The sequence below is a fragment of the Hordeum vulgare genome, chromosome 5H (genome assembly GCF_904849725.1).
Source record: "Hordeum vulgare subsp. vulgare chromosome 5H, MorexV3_pseudomolecules_assembly, whole genome shotgun sequence".
Lineage (NCBI taxonomy): Eukaryota > Viridiplantae > Streptophyta > Magnoliopsida > Poales > Poaceae > Hordeum > Hordeum vulgare.
This window is the reverse complement of record NC_058522.1, coordinates 26,582,236-26,588,345: the sequence shown is the minus strand read 5'-3', so window position 1 is coordinate 26,588,345 and position 6,110 is coordinate 26,582,236.

Genomic DNA, 6,110 nt, shown 5'->3' with positions numbered 1-6,110 from the left:
TTAGTTTTGAGTTTTGCTTTGTGTCACCCCCGATGTATTCGAGCTCATGAGCCATATAATAAAGAGTGTCTTAGTTGAAGGGCTTTGCCTCTTGCCATGATCAAAAGAGTGGGAATAGAACAAAATCATGAAAGATCATGTAATGATATTATGGGAAGTGATAGCTTCACATATAAAAAGGACGAGGATTGAAACTTGTGGAGGTTAGGCAAACGTAGACCTTGGTCATTGTTGCAATTAATAAGAAGTGATAAGGAAGGAGAGGTTCACATATAAATATATCATCTCTGACACCATCTATGATTGTGAACACTCATCAAACTATTGCATGCCTAGAAGTAGATGTTGGACAAGGAAGACAACGTAATGAATTGTGTTTGCTTGGCTCTGAACAATGTTATATGATTAGAGATCCCTTAGCACGTGACGATTGCTTCCAGCTCATATTAGCCAAAACTCACGCACCAAGTAGAGATACTACTTGTGCATCCATAAACCTTCAAACCAGTTTTGCCATGAGTGTCCACCATACCTACCTATGGATTGAATAAGATCCCTCACGTAAGTTGTCATCGGTGCAAGCAATAAAAATTGCTCTCTAATATGCATGATCTATTAGTGTGTGGAAAATAAGCTTTATACGAACCTATGATGAAGAAGACATAAAAGCGACAGACTGCATAATAAAGTTCTTTATCACAGGGGGCAATATAAAGTGACATTCCTCCGCACTAAGAGGACACACATCCAAACCTCAAAAGCGCATGACAACCTCTGCTTCCCTCTATGAAGGGCCTATCTTGTACCTTTACTTTTTGCCCTTGAAAGAGTCATGGTGATCTTCACCAATTCCTTATTCCGCCTTTATCTTGGCTAACGTCATATGCTTGGGAAAGATCTATATTCATATGTCAACTTGGAGGTAGGCATTCATGAATTATTATTGTTGACATTACCTTTGAGGTGAGCAGTTGGGAGGCAAAACTGTAAGCCCCTATCTTTCTCTGTGTCCAGCTGAAACTTTGATCTCATGAGTACCACGTGAGTTGTAGCAATTGTAGAGAACGAAAGAATGATTGAGTATGTGGATTTGCTTTACAAGCTCTTATTTGACTCTTTCTGATGCTGTGATAAATTGCAATTGCTTCAATGACTAAAGGCTATCAGTTGTTACTTCTCGGTAAGGTTCTTGATCCATGCTTTACTTTGTGAAGGAATTATCACTTTAGCATGAGAGATTATATGTTGGTATTGCTGTTCTAATCTTGATCATGATGCATGCATGTTCGTATCTTGTTTTGTCGACACCTCTCTCCCTAAACATGTGGACATATTTATTGAGCTAGGCTTTCGCTTGAGGACAAGCGAGGTCTAAGCTTGGGGGAGTTGATACGTCCATTTTGCATCATGTTTTCATGTTGATATTTATCGCTTGTTTGGCTGTTTTTTCACTTCACGGTACAATTCTTATGCCTTTTCTCTCTTATTTTGCAAGGTTTACATGAAGAGGGAGAATACCGGCAATTGGAATTCTGGCCTAAAAGTGGATCAAAATTGAGATACCTATTCCGCGCAACTCCAAACGCCGTAAACATCAACGGAGATTTTTTCCCCAATTTATAAAAAATACTGGGCTGAAGAAGTGCCGGGGGGGCACCAGGGGGTGCCCACAAGCCTGCACGGCGTGGCCACCCCCCAGGCCGCACCATGGGGGCTTGTGGGCAGCCCACTGGCCCACTGGCCCTCCTCTTTTGCTATATGGAGGGTTTCGTCCAGGAAAAAATCAGATAGGAGCTTTTTCATGGTTTCTCCGCCACCACGAAGCAGAACTTGAGCAGAACTAATCTACAGCTCCGGTAGGACGATCTTGCCGGGGAAACTTCCCTCCCGGATGGGGAAATCGTCGCCATCGTCATCACCAACACTCCTCTCATCGGAGGGGGCTCGTCACCATCAACATCTTCATCAGCACCATCTCATCTCCAAACCCTAGTTCATCACTTGTAACTAATCTCCGTCTCGCGACTCCGATTGGTACTTGTAAGGTTGCTAGTAGTGTTGATTACTCTTTGTAGTTGATGCTAGTTGGATTATTTGGTGGAAGAGTTTATGTTCAGATCCTTGATGCTACTCATTACACCTCTGATCATGAATATGATTATGCTTTGTGAGTAGTTACTTTTGTTCGTGAGGACATGGGATAAGTCATGCTAATAATAGTCATGTGAATTTGGTATTCGTTCGGTATTTTGATATGTTGTATGTTGTTTTTCCTCTAGTGATGTTATGTGAATGTCGACTACATAACACTTCACCATTTATTTGGGGCCTAGAGGAAGGCATTGGGAAGTAGTAAGTAGATGATGGGTTGCTAGAGTGACAGAAGCTTAAACCCTAGTTTATGTGTTGCTTCGTAAGGGGCTGATTTGGATCCACTAGTTTAATGCTATGGTTAGACTTTGTCTTAATTCTTCTTTCGTAGTTGCGGATGCTTGCGAGAGGGGTTAATAATAATTGGGATGCTTGTCCAAGTAAGGGCAGTACCCAAGCGCCGGTCCACCCACATATCAAACTATCAAAGTAACGAACGCGAATCATATGAACATGATGAAAGTAGCATGACAGAAATTCCCGTGTGTCCTCGGTAGCGTTTTTCCTCCTATAAGACTTTGTCCAGGCTTGTCCCTTGCTACAAAATGGATTGGGCCACTTTGGTGCACCGTTGCTACTTTTGTTACTTGTTGCTTGCTACGAATCATCTCACCACACAATCACTTGTTACCGACAATTGCAGTGCTTGCAGATATTTCCTTGCTGAAAACCACTTGTCAGATCCTTCCGCTCCTCGTTGGGTTCGACACTCTTACTTATCGAAAGGACTACGATTGATCCCCTATACTTGTGGGTCATCAGTACTCCGCACGAAAACGGAGTCCGGGAGGCGCACGACGTGGCCACAAGCCCTCCCGGCGCGGCCAGGGGGTGGGCCCGCGCCGGGCAAGCTTGTCGCCTCCTCGCGCACTGTCCGGACTACTTCCAATTTTTGTATTTTTTCAAATATTCCAAAGCGGAGAAAATTTCCTACTGGAAAAGTTTTGGACTCTGTTTTCTTACCGAATCACATACGTCTTTGTTTTCGGAGTCTGAAACATGCTGATAAATGTCCCTTAGGTATTCTTCCGGAGTTATGGTATTGATGATATTGCTTTCAACATTTATGGGGGTACTTGAGATATAATGCTTGATTCTTTGCCCATTTACAACTGTCGGACAATTACCTTCCGTGTTGTTGATCTTGATAGCACCGAAATGATATACTTCCTCTACAACATAGGGACCTTCCCATTTAGAGAGAAGCTTGCGTGCAAAGAATCTTAAACGAGAGTTATATAGCAAGACATAATCACCTACATTGAACTCACACTTTTGTATCCTCTTATCATGCCACCTCTTAACCTTCTCTTTGAACAACTTGGCATTCTCATATGCTTGGTTTATCCATTCATCAAGCGAGCTAATATCAAATAACCTCTTTTCACCGGCAAGTTTGAAATCAAAGTTGACCTCTTTGATTGCCCAATAAGCTTTATGCTCTAGCTCAAGAGTTAAATGACATGCTTTACGGTACACCATTTTGTATGGAGACATGCCCATGGGATTCTTATAGGCATTCCTATAAGTGCATCATCGAGCTTCTTAGACCAATTATTTCTAGACCTGTTGACAGTCTTTTGAAGAATCAGTTTAATCTCTCTATTGTTTAGCTCTACTTGACCATTGGACTGAGGGTGATAGGGAGATGCAATTCTATGGTTGACATCGTACTTAGCAATCGTTTTACGGAAAGCACCATGAATGAAATGTGAACCACCGTTGGTCATTAGATATCTAGGGACTCCAAATCAAGGGAAGATAACTTCTTTAAGCATCTTGATAGAAGTGTTGTGATCGGCACTACTAGTGGGGATAGCTTCTACCCACTTAGTGACGTAATCAACATAAACTAAGATGTGAGTATACCCATTAGATTTTGGAAAAGGTCTCATATAATCAAAGCCCCAAACATCAAATGGTTCAATGACAAGTGAATAGTTCATAGGCATTTCCTGACGTTTACCGATATTACCTACTCTTTGACACTCGTCACAAGACAAGACAAACTTACGGGCATCCTTGAAGAGAGTGGGCCAATAGAAACTTGATTGCAATACCTTGTGTGTAGTTCTATCTCCCGCATGGTGTCCTCCGTAGGCCTCGGAGTGACACTTCTGTAGGCTCTGTCCCTGTTCATGTTCAGGTACACAACGTCTAATAACACCATCTACTCCTTCCTTATAAAGGTGAGGATCATCCCAAAAGTAATGTCTCAAGTCAAAGAATAATTTCTTCTTTTGCTGGTATGTGAAACTAGGTGGTATATATTTGGCAACGATATAGTTTGCATAATCAGCATACCACGGCGCACTACCTGAAGCATTGATGACAATCAATTGCTCATCGGGAAAGCTATCATCAATAGGTTGTGGGTCATCAAGAACGTTCTCCAACCTAGACAAGTTATTTGCTACGGGGTTATCAACACCCTTTCTGTCGACAACGTGCAAATCAAGCTCTTGTAGCAAGAGAACCCATCTGATAAGTCTAGGTTTAGCGTCCTTCTTCTCCATGAGGTACTTAATAGCAGCATGATCAATGTGAATAGTGACTTTGGAATCAACTATGTAAGACTTGAACTTTTCACATGCAAACACGACTGCTAAAAATTCCTTTTCCGTAGTGGCATAGTTTCTTTGGGCACTGTCTAGAGTTTTACTAGCATAGTGAATAACATGCAAGTTCTTATCAACTCTTTGCCCTAGAACAACACCACTAGGATAATCACTAGCATCACACATGATTTCAAACGGCAAGTTCCAATCAGGTGGTTGAACAATAGGTGCAGTTATCAAAGCCCTCTTAAGTATTTCGAAAGCTTCCCCACAATCATCGTCAAAAACAAAAGGAATATCCTTTTGCAAGAGATTGGTAAGAGGCCTAGAAATCTTTGAGAAGTCTTTAATGAACCTTCTATAGAAACCAGCATGACCAAGGAAACTTCTTATACCTTTGATATCTGTGGGGTATGGCATTTTCTCGATTGCATCAACCTTAGCCTTATCGACTTCAATACCTCTTTCAGAAATTTTATGTCCTAAGACGATGCCTTCATTAAGCATAAAGTGGCACTTCTCCTAATTCAAGACACGATTGGTGTCTTTACATATCTGCAAGACTCGATCAAGGTTGCTGAGGCAATCATCAAAAGAAGACCCGTAAACGGAGAAGTCATCCATGAAAACCTCAACAATCTTTTCACAAAAGTCAGAGAATATATCCATCATACATCTTTGAAAAGTGGCAGGTTCATTACATAAGGAAAAAGGCATACGTCTATAAGCAAAGGTACCGAAAGGGCAGGTGAAAGTGGTTTTCTCCTGATCAGATTGTGCAACTGGTATTTGGGAGAAACCAGAATAACCGTCTAAAAAGCAGAAGTGTGTTTGTTTAGACAGTCTTTCTAGCATTTGGTCAATAAAAGGCAGAGGGTAATGATCTTTCCTAGTGGCCTTATTCAATTTCCTAAAATTGATCACCATCCTATCGCCAGTAATAATCCTCTAAGGGATCAATTCATCCTTATCATTAGGGGCAACGGTAATGCCTCCCTTCTTAGGGACGCAATGCACTGGACTCACCCAATCGCTATGAGCAACATGATAGATAATACCTACTTCCCGGAGCTTTGTTATTTCTTTTCTTACTACCTCTTTCATCTTAGGATTCAATCTCCTTTGATGATCAACAACTGGTTTGAAATCAGGATCAATTTTAATCTTGTGCTAGCATAGAGTAGGACTAATGTCCTTAAGATCATCAAGAGTATATCCAATAGCAGCACGGTGCTTCCTCAGAGTTTTTAGTAACTTCTTTTCTTCATGCTTTGAGAGGCTAGCACTAATAATAATGGGATATATCTCTTTTTCATCAAGATAAGCATACTTAAGAGTATCAGGCAACCGTTTAAGCTCAAACACAGGATCACCCTTTGGTGGGGGTGGATCCCCAAGTAG